We start from the raw sequence: 16827 nt of genomic DNA on the forward strand, positions 1-16827 counted from the left end.
GTAACCATAGATATGGCAGATTTATAATGGCTATAAATATTTGTTAAATGTACCTTTCTGCCCAGCACAGACTCACATAACATAAAAAATAAAGCATGGCTGGGCGTTGGTGGCGCATACCTTTGATCCCAGCATCGGGAGTCGGAGGCAGGTAGATCTCTATGAGTTCGAGGCCAGCCTGGTCTACAGAGAGAGTACCAAGACAGGCTCTAAAGCTACACAGAGAAACCCTGTCTCGAAAAACCAAAAAAAAAAAAAAAAAAAAAAAACATGAATTGTTCTATAGTGAACTCCAGCCTGCTAGTCTTCACATGTCATTTAGAACTTACTACTTAACTGCACAAAATATGCCTTCCCCCTTGTTTAGATGTTTTGATGTGTCCTGATATGTCCTGGACATTTAGGTACATACATGGTGCATACAGGAATTAAAAATAAAATACTGAATAAACAAATGAACTTAATTTTTTCCCTGAAACAAAGTCTATGTTGCTTTGACTAACCTCAATCTAATGTAGTCCAGGCTATCCTCAGACTCCCAATCATTAGCATTTTTTTAACATTTTATTTATTTGTATGTTTGTGGATATATCTGTGCATGTGCATATTTGTCTGGTGCTTCCATCTGTGTGCACTTGTGCAGAGCAGAGAGGAAAGCATCAGGTGTAGTCCTCACTCACACTCTGCCATTCCTCTAAGGGAGGAAAGAGAAGAACCAGCCAGTAAAAAGGCAAACTCATGAGAACTCAGGGTCAGTAACTTGGAGAGTCACATTTAAGCACATCCTTTGAGGACATTATCCCTGTTCCCTCCCAGACACAGCAGGCTGTGGGGACAGCCTTCTGTTGTTTGGCAGATTTTGAGGTCAAATCAAATCTGTACTAGGTAATCAGCTTAGTGGAGAATAAACCAAGAACTCACATGTGCCTGCTGTCAGCAGTCCTGATGCATGGGGTTGACTATCTCCACATGCCATCATCATTGCTGGGAAAGACGTGCCTGGTAGGTTACATACAGTGGGTAAAATGGAAATGACTACATGAGCAGTCTTTAAAATGACGGTGCATTCACTATAAAAGTCATTCCCAGACCTAAATTTTTGTTTGAATAGGGAATGTCATATGTGAAAAAGAGTATGCAATTCACATTGACTTCTGAGATTATCAGCACTAACCCAGATAATCACTGTCCACAGATTGCTGCTGTCTGTGCCCTGTGGAAGGAGATTTAGAAATTTGTTTCCATTTGGAAACAAATCAGCTGAAGTTGGAAAGTAGACAAGAAAAATCAGGAAGGACTTTGATCACAGGAGCTATTGAATCTAAACATTAGTAAGCCACATTTCCTATCCAAATATGTGCAAGAAAGTTCCAGAAGACAGAGAGAAAAGTATTTATGTCTGTATGGGATGTGGCTTCATAATTCCAACATGCTAACAGAATTCCAAAAATCAATTTCCAACTTTTACTTGGTAAAAATAACTGATGGGAGGGCAGTGCTGTAGAGCACTTAAGAGCGCTGGCTGCTCTTCCAGAGGACCTGAGTTCAATTCCCAGCACCCACATGGTGGCTCACAACCATCTGTAACTCCAATTCCAAGGGATCCAATCCAGTGCCTCCTGGCCTCTATAGACACAAGATACAAGTGGTGCAGACATACATGCAGGCAAACATCCATACATATAAAAACAAATAAATCATTAAACAAAAGTCATTGTTGGGCTAGGGATGTGGCTCAGTAGGTAGAAGTTCGCCACACAAGCTTGAAGACCAGAATTTGAATCCCCAGAACCCACATAAACATCTGGTGGATATGGCAGCTCACTTGTAATTTCAAGGCTCTGGGTTCATCATGAGACCCTGCACAATATGTAATGTAGAAAGTGATCAAGAAAGACACAACATCCTCCAAATATATATACAAACATGCAAACATACACACATACAACATCATTGGCTCAGATCGTAAGCAACAGGCAGCTGGTGAGATAAAGTGCCAAAATGTAAAATCACTGTTACAGGCAAATGGTGTCTAAGTTCTGATGAAACTGTGAACATGGGAGGATCTGGTTAGCTTTTCAGTAAGCCAGCTGCTTAGCCTGTGGTTTATGCCACCATCAGTCCCAGCCTTCATCTGCAGTGGCTGAACTGAAGTGGTTACTAGACTAAAACATTGCTGGATGATGGATGACAACATACACATCTATAGAGAGACAGGCAGCTTGAGGACCCCTCCTATGCCTCAGACTTCAAGTCACATCACTATACTATGTTCTGCTTCCTACACCATTTATGAGCACCCAGACATTTTCTTTAGCGATTAATCCCATTCACTTTTAAAGACAAGTGTTTTGTGGCTGGAAAGATGCCTCGGTGGTTAAGAGCACTTACTGGCCTTCCAGAGGACCTGGGTTTGGTTCACAACACTTAACATGGCAGCTCACAACTGCCTTTAACTCCAGGGCCAGACGATCTGACACCTTCTTTTGACTTCTGTAGGCTCCTGCACACACATAGTGCACATACATATATTCAGGCACACAGGTGTACTCATAAAACAAAATTAAAATTGAAAGAGACTCATGCTTCGTTTCAAACTTTAGTCAGGATACTGGGAGGCCAGATGAACTGCCCGGGGGTGGGGGGTGGTGTGTGAAGATGCTCCCAATGGCTTATTTCTCCTTCTGTTAGGGCTTGTGCAACAGGAAGAAGTGATAGGGAGCCTGACTGTGGTCCCCTACATAATACCAGCTTGTGTTTCTAAGCCAGACACTAAATTGGGCGACTCTGTTCATTCACCTGTGAATTGAGAACAATGGTATACTTGTTTTGTGCATTTATCGTGAAACAAACAAGAGTGTGCATGTCACCTCCGCCTTGTAGCCTAACAAAGAAGGTAGCACCGGACTGAGCTTCACAAACTCTCCAGTTATGCATCAACTTCCTACTCCTCTGCTCAAGCTGGCCAGGCATTTACCTCAAGTCTTCTTTCACTGAGGTAGACAGAAGGCAGGAGAGGGAGAGAAATGCGAGTGAACGTTATTTCCTTACAGGGACAGAGGTCTGTTGACCCCTTGCAAAACTGTTGACCCACCGTAAAACTGTAAAACCCTTCAGCATGTGACCTGATCAAATGCTCTGGAATTTGCCTCTCCCTCCATAATCAGTCTACATGTAGAAAAGTCATGTGTAGAGCTCTAAGATGAATTGCTTAGCAAAGGTGGCTGGAGCCCTGATGACAGACTTTGAGTTTATGAAACCACAAAGACTTACTCTTTTTTACTCAGTGGTGAGACATTTTTACAGAAATTAGTGTGACTTTTTTTTAAAAAAAAATTATTTTTATTTTATGTGCATTAGTGTGTGGTATTGTATTCCCCCAAATAATGTGCATGCTAATAAACTTATCTGGGGTCAGAGACAGAGCAGCCACAATATTAAACATAAAGGATAGGCAGTGGTAGCACACGCCTTTAATCCTATCATTCCAGAGGCAGAAATCCATGTGTTCAAGGATACAGACAGGCATAGTGACTCATCACCATGAAAGCAGAAAGGTATATAAGGCGTGAGGACCAGAAACTAGAAACATTTGGCTGGTTAAGCATTTGGCTGGTTAAGCATTCAGGCTTTTGAGCAGCACAGTTCAGCTGAGACCCATTCTGGATGAGGACTCAGAGGCCTCCAGTCTGAGGAGACAAGACCAGCTGAGGATCCAGCGAGAACTTTTAAGATTCATGCTACATTGGTGTTTTGCCTCCATATATGGTATGTATTGGTGTCAGGTTCCCTGGAACTGGAGTTACAGACAGCTGTGAGCGTTACGCTATGTGGATGCTGGGAATTGAACCCAGGTCCTCTGGAAAAGCAGTCAGTGCTCTTAACCTGAGCCATCTCTCCAGCCCCATAGTGGGACTTCTTGAAGCCCATTATGCTCACCTTTGTGGACACGGCCCTCCCTGGGCATGAAGTGGTAAATCTGCATACACATTAACCTTTATTTCTATCACATTAGACTGTTGGAAATCATGGACATGGCTGTTATCTTATATCTTAACAGAAAACACCAAACCCTAGCAATTCCTTAGGATCCACTTTACCATGAATCAATGAATAAATTCTTTTCTAGAAACTCCAACTATTCTGGAGACCCTGAGTGCCTATGCTCCACCAAAGCTGAAGCACCTCCCCAAGCAGCGGCAGTGTCCACCTTTAATCCCAGCACTTGAGAGGCAGAGGCAGGCAGATATCTGTGATAAATAATGAGTTTCAGAACAGCCAAGGCTACACAGAGAAAACTTGTCTCAACAACAACAACAAAAAGTTGAAGCATCTCAACTGGGCGCCACCAAAAAATCATCATGTAACTGTTGAGAAACCTTTTTCACCTGCACTGTTGAACTGTGTGTGTGCACACAGACGTAAGACGTATATTGCATTAGGTTTAAAATAGACCTTCTGCAGGGCTGTAGAGATGGCTCTGTTGGTAAAAGCGCTTGCCATGCAATCATAAAGACCCAAGTTTGGATCTCCAGCTCGGATATAAAAGAGCTTGCCACGGGCTGGCAAAGTGGTTCAGAGAGTAGAGGCACCTGCTGCCAAGCCAGACAACCTGAGTTCAATCCCCAGGACTCAAAGAAAGGAGAGAACCGTGACCTCGTGGCACAACAGTAGCGCGTCTGACTCCAGAAAGGAGAGAACCAATTCCCAAAAGTTGTCCTCCGACTGCCATACACACACACACACACACACACACACACACACACACACACACACACACATACGCATACACACAGGGAGAGAGAGAGAGCTGGCCATGGTGGTGCACAGCTGTGATCCCAACACTGAGATGGCAGAGAAAGGAGGGTCCCTGGGGCATGCTGACATCATTTACAAATGGATGAGCTTCAGGTTCAGTGAGAAAACCTGTCTTCAGACGTAAGGTGGAGACTGACCGAGGAAGACCCCCAACACTGAATCCGGCCTCAACATGCACCCATGTGCATGCAAACACACATGCATATGTGTCCATACACGAACAAACAGTATTTTTTTCATTTAATCTCATTTGGTTTTTGTTTTGTTTTGTTTCGAGACAGGGTTTCTCTGTGTAATTTTGGTGCCTTTCCTAGAACTCACTCTGTAGCCCAGGCTGGCCTCGAACTCACAGAGATCCACCTGCCTGCCTCTGCCTCTTGAGTGCTGGGATTTAAAGGCATGAGCCACCACCGCCCAGCTCGCATTTAATGTCATTTAACTTGGTATGCATTTCACTGTGAAACTCAGCTTTCTTTCTTTTTTTTTTTTTTTAATATTTATTTATTATGTATACAGCGTGTATGACTGCAGGCCAGAAGAGGGCACCAGATCTCATTACAGATGGTTGTGAGCCACCATGTGGTTGCTGGAAATTGAACTCAGGACCTCTGGAAGAGCAGCCAGTGCTCTTAACCTCTGAGCCATCTCTCCAGCCCGAAACTCAGCTTTCTTTCTCAACTTCATGCACAAGGTTGAATGGTATTCCCTCAAAATTTCTATCTGTAACCACAGAATGTGACCTTACTAAGCAATGAGGACTTTGTAGATGTAACCAGTCAATGTGACTAGTAGGATGTACTCTAAAACCAATGAGTGGGGTCTTTAAAAGAGGAGAAAAGGGCACACAGAGACGCAGATGGCCATGTGACAAGGGAAGCAGAGGTTGAAGTGATCAGCCTAGAAGCTGAGGAACCCCAAGGACAGCTGGCAAATGCCAACACCTAGGAACAAGTAAGGACACCTCTTCCCCAGAGCCTTGAAGGGAGCATGGCCCTGCCCATGACTTGATTCCCAACTCTCAACCTCTTAAACTGTGAGAGAAGATGTCTTTCTGTTGTGCAAAGCCCTGAAGGCGGTAGCTTATGATAGCCCAAAGAAATTAAGGCCCACGCCTTACAGAGTACGAACACATAGGAGTTTCACACACTGTGTGCATACAGGTAGGGCTGGTTCTCATTCTTTCCCCCTTATTCATAGGGGAAGGAACAAAGAAGGAAGGTCTCTCAAACTCCCAAGCACATACTGTGTTCTATGCCACAATAAAAGCCAGCTCATGGAATGTCCCATGGTCAGCAACCATTAACAGAAGAGGATCTGGCAACAGGGAGGCTAAGCTGGGCCTGATCACAGGTTCCATGAACCTCAAGGGTAACATCCTTATTTAGACTCTAGTTACCACCTCCCCCACCCCACCCCCGTCCCACCTGTCTACAATGAATGTATTTACCTTCATTATGCCACCAACAAATGGCTGCCCAGCTAGCTTGTGGATAAAGGAGCAGGGTAGAGATTGCGGCACTCCTATTGTGGAATATTACTTTAAGTATGTAAAGGTGTGTTATATTTATTTATACTGCATTTGTTTAATTATGTACAGGTGTGTTGCTGTTTTACCCTGCCTGCCTAAGGCACCTGATTGGTCTAATAAAAAGCAGAATGGCCAATAGCTAGGCAGTAGAGGGATAGGTGGGGCTGGCGGGCAGAGAAAATAAGTAGGAGGAGGAATCTAGGCTCAAGAGAAGAGAGAGAAGAAAACAAGGGAGAAAGAGGGAAATGCCTGGGACCAGCCAGCTGCCAGCCCCAAGGCAAAACATAGATGAACAGAAACAGGTTAAATTAAGTTATAAGAGCTAGCAAGAAACAAGCATAAGATAAGACTGAGCATTCTTTTTTTTTTTTTAAAGCTAGCCTACTGAAGCTAGCTTTCTTTCTTTCTTTTTTTTTTTTAAAAGATTTTATTTATTATGTATACAGAAGAGGGCGCCAGATCTCATTACAGATGGTTGTGAGCCACCATGTGGTTGCTGGGAATTGAACTCAGGACCTCTGGAAGAGCAGTCAGTGCTCTTAACCTCTGAGCCATCTCTCCAGCCCAAGGCCGAGCATTCTTAACTAATAAGTCTCTTGTCATGATTTGGGAGCTGGTAGGTGGCCCAAAAGAAATCCTGCTACATACTCCATAGCATCTTTCATAGGATGCATACAACTTTTAAACCTGGAGTAGACTCTATCTCCCAAACACAGGGGAATCATGCTGAGCATGACTGATAATGGAGTCAAGAGACTGCCACTGTCAGATGTGGTGACTCATGGCCATAATCCCACCACTCTGGAGGCAGAGGCAGAGACAGGTGGATTTCTGTGAATTCAAGGCCAGATTGGTCTATATCATGAGTTCCAGGCCAGGGCTACATAGTAAAACCCTGTCTTTCTTTTTTGTTTTGTTTTGTTGTTGTTTGTTTTTCAAAATAGGGTTTATCTATGTAGCTCTAGCTGTCCTTGAACTTGCTTTGTACTGGGATTAAAGGCCTGGGCTACCACCAGGCTAAGACCCATCTTTGAAAAAGAAAAAAAAAAAAAAAGCTGCTCCTGGGAAGAGCAGACAACAGATGGCTGTCCGAGCTAAGCAGGAGGCAGTGCATCTGAAGAGATCTATAATCACCGGTGACAGAGAAGAGACACTTCTTGGCTGACTCCCGAGCAGCCCCAGGGTATAGGTACCATAACCGATCAAGGCCAAGAAGTACTTCATCTGGCAGCTGTGGTTCAGCATCCTTCTATCAAGTGACTTATTTTGGCTGTTTGAACCATCCATTGCAAATCTGTCAATTAAGAGTCAGGAAAGTGATCAAATTAGGCTCTAAAGATGATGCCTGGAGGGTGGTCTCTGATGTCTGTCACTCAGTGAATAAATATTCACATGACCCCAGTCCTCATATGGCAACATCATGAACTCTTCGAGGGTCTAGTGCAATCACAGCGTTTCAGGATTTACAAATTTGTAGTGCCATGGCAACAGAAACTGTACAACAGCTCCCACAGGGGATTCTAAAGCCCGAGTCGGGGGCCCAAAGAAAAGGAGTTGCTGCAGCATTTGGGTGGCACCCCACTCATCTAAGGAACTAAAGTAAAATATGAAGAATTAATAAGATATTGACATAGTGAGAATTTTCTCTCCTGCAGTCTAGAAGAGCAAACAAAACGGAACATACTGTGCATCTGGTCTTTATTTTGACCAACAGCAGATTGACTGATTGCAGGAAAGAAAATGGCATCATTTTGAGAGCTAGCAGGATGGATAGAGATGCTGAGCCTGGACAACTGGATGGTCCCCCCGGACTCGAGGGAGCAATTTTCAAGATGTGTAGAGAAAAGAGCCGTGTGGGGCTGGGGATAGAGTACAGTGGCCTAGTATTCGTGACCCATGTTAACACTCGAGCAGTGCATCAGTCCCGGATGGTGGCACGGATCCATAATTCCCAAACTCAGGAGGCAGAGGCAAGAGGGTTAGAAGTTTAAGTCATCCTTGGCTACACAGTGAGTTTGAGGCTAGCCTGGGATACATGAGACCCTGTCCAAAAAGAAAGAGACGGGCGGGGGGGGGGGGGACCCAAGGGAGGGTGAGATGGGAGAGAGAATCGACAGGAGCATTCTGACTCAGCTCTTACAAGGCTGAACAATGGAGTCCAATAGCAGTGTTGCCACACAGGAATGAGATGTCATCAACAAAAGGAATGGGTCCAGGAAGTCCAGAGGGGTTATGACGAGGCTCTGCGTGCCTGGGCCAGCACCAGGCTTGGGGCCACCAAAGGGCAAAGTAAACGCAGAGCTCCTTGCTGGAAACGCTGTGCTTCCCAGGTCTTCTGGGCCCCTGAGTCCCGGTGGCTTGAGACCTTTGTCCTAGAGGCACGGCTGCCACCTTCACGATCTCCCCATCACTTGCTGGCCTTGAGTTTGCGCTTCGGTATCCTGCCCGTCTGTGGCTCTTTGAGGCTGTGGCTCCTGATGTTGTCACTGATGCGGGTCTCAGGGTTTACAGAGAGTTTGGCAAGACATTTGAACATGGTGCTTTATTAGGGCAGCAGGCAGAGCTGTCTGTCAGGCCCCAAAAAAGAACAATGACTCCTGTGATTACATTTGCCAGGATTCCTACAATTGTAAGCACTGTAGCAGTCAAGACAATACATTAACAACTCCTTTCCTGGGCAAATGTGAGACTTCTTCAATCATGCTTGGCAAAGGCCCGTAGCATCCCCCTACCCCCATGTGCCCAAGGGAGGGGCAGTTTGACTCCCTCCCCTGTCTGATTTCTGGATTTCCTACTCTGATTGTCCTTCATGCTGGCCTAGTCCAGGCAATAACATACTGGCAGCATCTCTGGTTTTCCGCTAGGACATTCCTGATATCCAGCCTTTCACGTCGGATCTAGGGCCCAGGAAAACAGCCTATCCAACCCTGGTTTCTCAGGACCACTACTGCCCACTCAGGGCTCACTGTCTAGAGCTCTGTTCTTATAGGGGAAAAAGAAAATGAGGATGTTCATTTCTTGAGCTGGAGACATAGCTCAGTGGTAGAGCACTTGCCTCGAAGGAGCCTGGTCATGGGTTCACTCCTTCATATCACACACACAAAAGCAAAAAATATTCGTTTCTTTCTTTTTTTTTAAAGAAGAAGAAAAAAAGGATCTCTCTCACTGAACCTAAGTTTGGCTGGTTGGATAGACTGGCTACCCCAGTAAACCTGGGGATCCTTCGGTTCCTGCCTCTCGAGGTCTTGCTAACTCTCCTGGCTCTCTCTCTCTCTCTCTCTCTCTCTCTCTCTCTCTCTCTCTCTCTCTCTCTCTCTCTCTCTCCCCCCCCCCCTCGTGTGCAGGTTATGTGCACATGTGTGTGTATGTGCACATGTGTATGCCATAATAGGGGGACACTTGTCCTCACCTTAGTGCCTTGAGACCGGATCCTGAGTGAGCGCAAAGCTCACTATTTCAGCTAGGTCTAGAAGTTCACCATTTCATCTAGGCTGCCTGACCAGGGAGCCCCTGGGATCTACCTGCCTCCGCCCTCAGAGACTGGTTTGACAGGCATGCATAGCTGCGCCTGACGTTCACACGAATGCCACGGGTTTGAATTCAGGTCCTCAAGCTTACAAAGCAAACACTTGCCCATTGAGCTGTCTCCCTAGCCCTACTCAGCCAGCTTTTCACATGGGTTCTAGGGATTTGAACTCAGTCCTTCATGGTTGTCTACTAAGCCATATTCATTTCTTATAAAAAGATTTAGAAAGACAATAATGAATAAAAGAAAATAATAATTGTCAATGTATGCCAAAGCAAGAGAGATAATTACAGATAAAATTTTAAGATATTTCCACAAATATATTCTTTTAATGTATTATTAGACTTTTGAGTTTTCCTTTTTTGTTGTTGTTGGTTTTGGGGTGTTTGTTTGTTTTTCGAGACATTATGTAACCCTAGCTGTCCTGGAAACACTCCCACTTCTTGCCCCTGGGGCATTCCGATGAGCACCAGGCTGTTACAGAAGTCCACTCAAAATTTGGAAGGATTCCTGAGGTGGCTTGGATAGCATCACCTCCTGCTTCCTGTGACTGGAACATATCGCTTAATCTCTTTGAGCTCAGTTTCTTCATCTATAAAATTTAAATTAAGGTAATAATAACATCTGCCAGGCCTCTTATACATATGGGATTATATGCTTATGCACAAGGGCTAATGTGATCATGTGATAATGTAAGCTCATTATATTTCAAAAGAGCATTGCATACTTTTTTTTTAAACTCGGGCTTTTGGCTTCTCAGAAAGGCATGATAAATATACATAGAGAAAGAGGTCCAATAAGCTGAGATGGGAAATTACCCCTCTTCATGCTGACATTTCCATGAACATCTGTAATCCTAGAGCTCCGATGCTGAGATGGCAAGATCGTGAGTTTCAAGCCAGTTTGGGCTGTTAGTGAGACTGTCTCAAAAGAAGGAGGTCAGTAGCTGAGGAGACCGCTCACTGGTAAAGTGTTTTCTGAGCCAGCACGAAGACCTGAATTTGGAACCCCATGCCAACATGAAAGCCAGGCATAGCAGCGTACATCTGTAATCCCAACACCGGGGCAGTGGAGACAGGAAGATCCTACAGTCAGTACAGTTGGTGAGCTCCAGGTTCAGTGAAATAAGCTCTCAAAAAATAAGGTAGAGAGAAAGAAGGCACTGGACATCAGCCCCCGAGACACACACACACACACACACCACACACACACACACAGAGTAGAGTGGCATATATCTGTAATTTTAATATTTGGCACATGGAAGTAAGAGGATCAGAAGTTCAAGTTCTAGCCTTGATACATGAAACCTGTCTCAAAAACAAGCAAATAAATGAGAATTTGGAGCTGGAGAGATAGCTCATCAGTAAAGAGGACTGGCTGCTCTTCCAGAGGACCCAGACCCAGTTCTCGGCATCCACTTGGCAACTCACAACCATCTGTAACTCCAGTTCCAGAAGACCTGAGATCCTCCTCTGGCCTCTGAGGCTACTGTATGCACAGACATACATGCAGACAAAACCCACATACATAAACTAAAAATAGATAAAATCTCAAAAAGTGAGTGTGGGGGAGGGCAAGAAGAGAATTGTCCTCTTTAATTCCTAGGGCAATGCTGGACTGTCTACATAAGGACGCTTCTGATGAAGGGGGATGGACTAGAGAAACCCTATACATCTGTGCTCTTCTTTACAGTAGCTGATCTTCTATGGTCCTTAATACTAAACGTCCATCTCTGAAGAATCTCTTGCCAATGGGTCCTGACTTTGATTTAGAACAGTAGGCTCTTAGCAACAAACGCTGCATTTTTCCTAAAAGTATTCTTCCTCTTCAGCTGATAGCCGTGGATGGGGTTCTTTCTCCTTTTTAGGCTGTTTTGATGGCAATGAAAAAACAAGCGGGAAACAAATGTTGGTTTACAACCTCAGGCCTTGATCTGACAACCAGTCCAATTCAGTTGTAAATAAATGTTCGTTCAGACCAAATGTAGAGACAAGTGTCATTCTTGCTTTTTAGAATTTGCCTTCGGATGATTCTCACCTAGACCAGCTATCTTCATTTCTTTTCGTTCTTTAACTTGACAGAAGAATTCTGTGTGCTCAGCACTGGAGTAAGATGCAGCCTTTGCTGTGGAAGCCTTCAGAGTCCAGATAAACCCCACATTACAGAGGTGAGCATGGGGTGGGGCCGGACAGGAAGGCCCTCAGAGAAGGACACTCTAGATTGAAGTGTGAAGGAAAAGTAAGCTAAAGTAAGGGCCTTCTGGAACTGCCTCCTTTTGCTCCTCCTCCTCCTCCTCCTCCTCCTCCTCCTCCTCCTCCTCCTCCTCCTCTCTCTGTCTTTCTCTCTCTGTCTCTGTCTCTCTCTGACAGTCTCTCGTGTCGTCCAGGCTCCCCTCCATCTTGCTCTGTAATTGATTGTATTAGTTACTTTTCTGTTGCTGTGATAAATCGCCATGACCGACGGCAACTTAAAGAACAGAGACATTATTGCGGCTTACAGTTCCAGAGGTCTGAGAGTCCGTGATGGTGGAGCAGAGGCGTGGCAGCGGGAACAGGAAGCTGTGAGCAGCTCACATATTGAAGCACAAGCAGGAAGCAGAGAAAGTGAACCGGAAGTGTCGGGCGGTTTCTCAAAGTCCATTCCTAGCGACACACTTAGGGACCCAGTATTCAGATGCCCGGAACTAGGGGGAATATTTGTCATTCTAACTTCCACACCAAGCACGACCTTTGAACATCTGGTCCTCCTACCTCCACTTCCCAGATGTTGGGATGACCATTGTGCATATCGTCATGCCCAGCAACCTTTTTTCTTTTTCTATGTGTTCTTTTCTTAGCCATTTCTTTTTTCTTTTTTTTCTTTTTTCTTTTGCAACTGGGCTTGTGTAGTCCAGGCTGTTATTGAATTTGCTATTAGCCAAGTCCAAACTCCTCTGCCTCCCATGTGCTCCTGCCTCTGCCTCCCATGTGCTGGAATTACAGGCCACCGTGCCCGGTATACCCAGTGCTGGGTCTCACTCTTGGGGGTTTGTGTACGCTAAGCAAGCACTCCACCAACTGAGCCTCATCCTCAGGCCTCCTCAACGTCCTCAACCTTGGAGCAAGTACACCACAGGTCTGGCGGCACCCAAGAGCCTCCCACCTCCTGAGCAGAGCCCCTCTGCCAACTCTCCCCTCCCGGGTGACACTTAGCGCATCCCACATACTCCCAGTGGTCTTCAGGTGTTGAGCGGCTGCTCTCATTTTAGGTAATAAAGAACAGGGTCCAAGGTAAACCATGGCTCCACACCGATTTGAAGCTCCCCCCCCCCCCCCCCCCCGAGGAGAGCGGAAGGAGTTGAGGTCCATTCTCTCTGCCCTCTACATCCCATTCTCATCCCCACTGGTTAGCTGCTACCCACAGCACCTCCCGCTCGGAAACAGGGACGAGGAGGGGTCAGTAAAAGAGCAAAGGTCTGGTGGCACAGACCTGACCCCGTAGTCCCAGCGAGCGAGAGGCAGAGGCGGGAGCATTTCAAGTCCTGAGCCAGGCCAGCCTCTCCCAAAACCCAAACAACACACTAACAACAACAACAACAACAAAAAGGTACATTCTTACTCCGCTCCTGGCACTCACACCCACCGTTGTCACTGCCCTCTCCCTCGGTACTCACTGAAGCTAGGATGAAGGCTAAGGGCCCAGCCGCCCCTCCCAAGCTAACTTCTGACATCACACAGGCCCTGATGCAGGTGAGTCACTGTCAGGCTGACCTCACCTAGTACCTCCAGCTCCCGGTTACCAGCATACTCCTCCAGGGATGGCATCCAGCACACTCTGGCTTACCTCAGAGCTTCCCCAAGTTCGTCAGCAGTGGCTCCGTTGGGGAGCTCTTCAGACCAACTGGAGGATGGGCTGCCGGCCTCCCCACTGGCAATGCTGCCCCCCGCAGCTCGGGGGTGGAAGAGGTACCACAGCACCACAGCCTCCCAGTCCCCAGCCCTTCCCTGCCCATGCTCTCTTGTGGCAGGGGTGGGTAGCGAGGCAGCCTGCACAACCGGTTTGTGTCACTCAGCCACTGCTGATGGGATTGTTCCATTCCTTGGTCTGGTAGAGGAGACGAGTCACCGGTCTCCCTCAGGAGACACAAGTTACATAAAACAAGACTGCTTGAACCAGCTGCTCAGGATCATGTGACGGGACCTATGGCAGAAAGGGACTTCGATTTGTTGTCACCTCAATGCAGAGACTCATCACTGGTCACAGTGCTGAGAACAAGTGCCTGTTGAGTCCTAAACAAGACATGACATCCATGTCACCTCTCCAGGGCTCAGGGGAGCCTCTGAAGTCAGGGCAGAAAGGATGTAAGAGCTGGAGGGTGGGAAGAAGTCTTGGGGAGCACTGTCTTCAGAAGGTTACACCCCTGACCTCATAGCAGCTGAACACAGGAAGGCGACCAGAAGTAGAGAGGTGACGTCAACTCCACCGACTGCATGGTCCCCGGCCCCAAATTCTGTTTTCAACAGTAAGGAAGTATGAGGAGCCAGGTAGGCAGGGTTGAACAAGAGACCTGTCCCACAGGTACAGCTGCTCTGGGAGGGCTGGCTGGTGATGACCAAAAAGCCTCTGAGTCAGGAATCCAGGAGGTAGTGCCTTCAAGGAGTGTCTGTGGGGGGCAGGTCCTGTGTCCAGACAGAAAGATCAGCACCAGTTCCAGGCCAGCCCAATCTGCATAGCAGACCCTTCGTCTCCCTCTCTCTATATATACATATATGTATATGTAGAGATATAAAAAGAAGCCTTTTTTTTTTTTTTTTTTTTTTTTTTTTTTTTTTGGTTTTTGGTTTTTTGAGACAAGGTTTCACTGTATAACAGCCCTGGCTGTCCTGAAACTCACTCTGTAGATCAGGCTGGCCTCGAACTCAGAGATCCACCTGTCTTTGCCTCCCAAGTGCTGAAATTAAAGGTGTACATCACCCCTAAGACATTTATTTATTTGTTTATTTATTTATTTTGGTTTTTTGAGACAGGGTTTCTCTGTGTAACTTTGGGGCCTGTCCTGGAACTTGCTCTGTAGCCCAGGCTGGCCTTGAACTCACAGGGATTCACCTGCCTCTACCTCCCGCATGCTGAGATTAAAGGCATGTGCCACCACCGCCCGGCCAGAAGACATTTTAAGAAGTTTATTTATTCATTTTATGTATGTATGTATGTATGTGTACTGAATGTATGTATGCTCACCGTGTGTGCACAGGTGCTCACAGAAGCAAGAGGAGGGCCGTCAGATCTTCTGGAACTGGAACTATAGACAGCTGTGAACCTCAAATGTGAGTGCTTGGAAACCTAACTCAGATTCTCTGTGAAAACAGCTCTGAGCCATCTCACCAGCCCCCAGAGAAGAAAACTTACATTACTACTTTGCAGATGAAATAAGACTCTTAAAAGAAAATTCCTCTAAAATGAATTTCTGATTTGTGGAGGCTTGTTTGCTTTTGAGACAGTGTCTCACTATACCTTGTCTGTCTTTTCGTGCCTGTGCCCCTCTGCACTTAATGAGGGCTGTCTGCATGAGCCTGGGTGTGGGGTTATTTACTCTCGGACAAGGGCCACCTACCAGTGACTACATCCCTGAGGACTATGACTCCCTCCTCTCCGGCAATGTTATTAACTATCTACAGCTCCTCAGACGGGGTGGATCCACTCCACCCATGATGGAATATTCATGGGCCTGCACAATGTTATTGTTCAGGTAACCACAGCTGCTGTGAGGTCATGGGTGCGTCAGCCATATCACCCTCAGAAGAGAATGTTCCCCAAGACCTCTTCCCACCCTCCAGCTCTTACATCCTTTCTGCCACCTCTTCAGAGGCTCCCTGAGAGGTGACATGATGGATGCCATGTTTTGTTTAGGACTAAGCATGCAACAGATACCTTTTCTCAGCACTGTGACCAGTAATGAGGCTCTGCACCAACCTCTGCCTGCTGCAAAAAGAAACTTCTATGACCAAGGCTAATCTGGGGTTATGAACAAAGATAGATTTAAAGACGAAGAAACTTCTATGACCAAGGCTAATCTGGGGTTATGAACAAAGATTTAAAGACGTTGTAACAACACCCATGGTGTTGATCCACACTTTTCATGCCAGCACTTGGGAGGCAGAGGCAGGTGGATCTATGTGAGTTCCATGCTAGCCTGGTCTACAGAGTGAGTTCCAGGACAGCTGGGGCTACATAGTAAAACCCTGTCTCCCAAAACAAAACACAAAACAAAACAAAAAGACATTGTAACAACATGCCTATTTAGCAAAGCAACAGCAGTAGGTTCCTCCCTAGGACCCTGAACTCTCGCCTCCCATCTCCTCTGCCTCCACCTCTTAAGTGCTAGAGTTATAAGCCTGCCCCACCACAGCAGGTAATATCACTTTAATTTATAACACTGAATTACATTTACCATGTACCAATAGAAGAAACAGGACATTTTATTTCATCCCCCTGTCATTTTTTTAAAGATGGGCTCTCTACAGCCCAGCAGGGCCTGGAGCTAACAGGGAAGAAGGGAAGAGGAGGGAGAGAGGTGAGGAATAGGAAAAAGAAGAAGAGGGAAGAGAAGATGCCACAGCCCCCAGCTAAGGGAATGTGGCTGAAGATGATCCCCTCCCCCTGCCATTGCCATCATCTGTATAGCAGGACACTTCCTCCAAGAGTCCCAACCCTTGTCACAGACTCTCATCCCAGAAGACACGGCCTATGGTGTCAGGCCACTTTGGTTTGATGGGTGAAACATGGAGAGACTGTAGAATCTTGGTTCCCACCTCCATCCCACGCTTGTTCAATCCCTGGTAGAAGGAGAATATATGAGTTGCTTTTATTGTTGCTGTGATCAACAACCTGACAAGAAGCAACTTAAGGAAAGAAAGGTTTATTTTGCCTCTCAGTTTGAGGTGACACTCCATCACAACGAGGAATTCATGGTGGCAGG

The 16827-nt window shown here is 46.2% G+C and overlaps 1 long non-coding RNA gene across 1 annotated transcript; it reads left to right on the forward strand.

Moving 5' to 3' along the window:
- The first annotated feature begins 13219 nt into the window (after positions 1-13219).
- LOC119087516 lies at positions 13220-15312 on the forward strand. The gene is made up of 2 exons (XR_005090983.1): positions 13220-13816; positions 15103-15312. It is a non-coding gene; the product is annotated as an uncharacterized LOC119087516 (long non-coding RNA).
- The last annotated feature ends 1515 nt before the right edge of the window (positions 15313-16827 follow it).

The sequence above is a fragment of the Peromyscus leucopus genome, chromosome 1 (assembly GCF_004664715.2).
Source record: "Peromyscus leucopus breed LL Stock chromosome 1, UCI_PerLeu_2.1, whole genome shotgun sequence".
Taxonomy (NCBI): Eukaryota; Metazoa; Chordata; class Mammalia; order Rodentia; family Cricetidae; genus Peromyscus; species Peromyscus leucopus.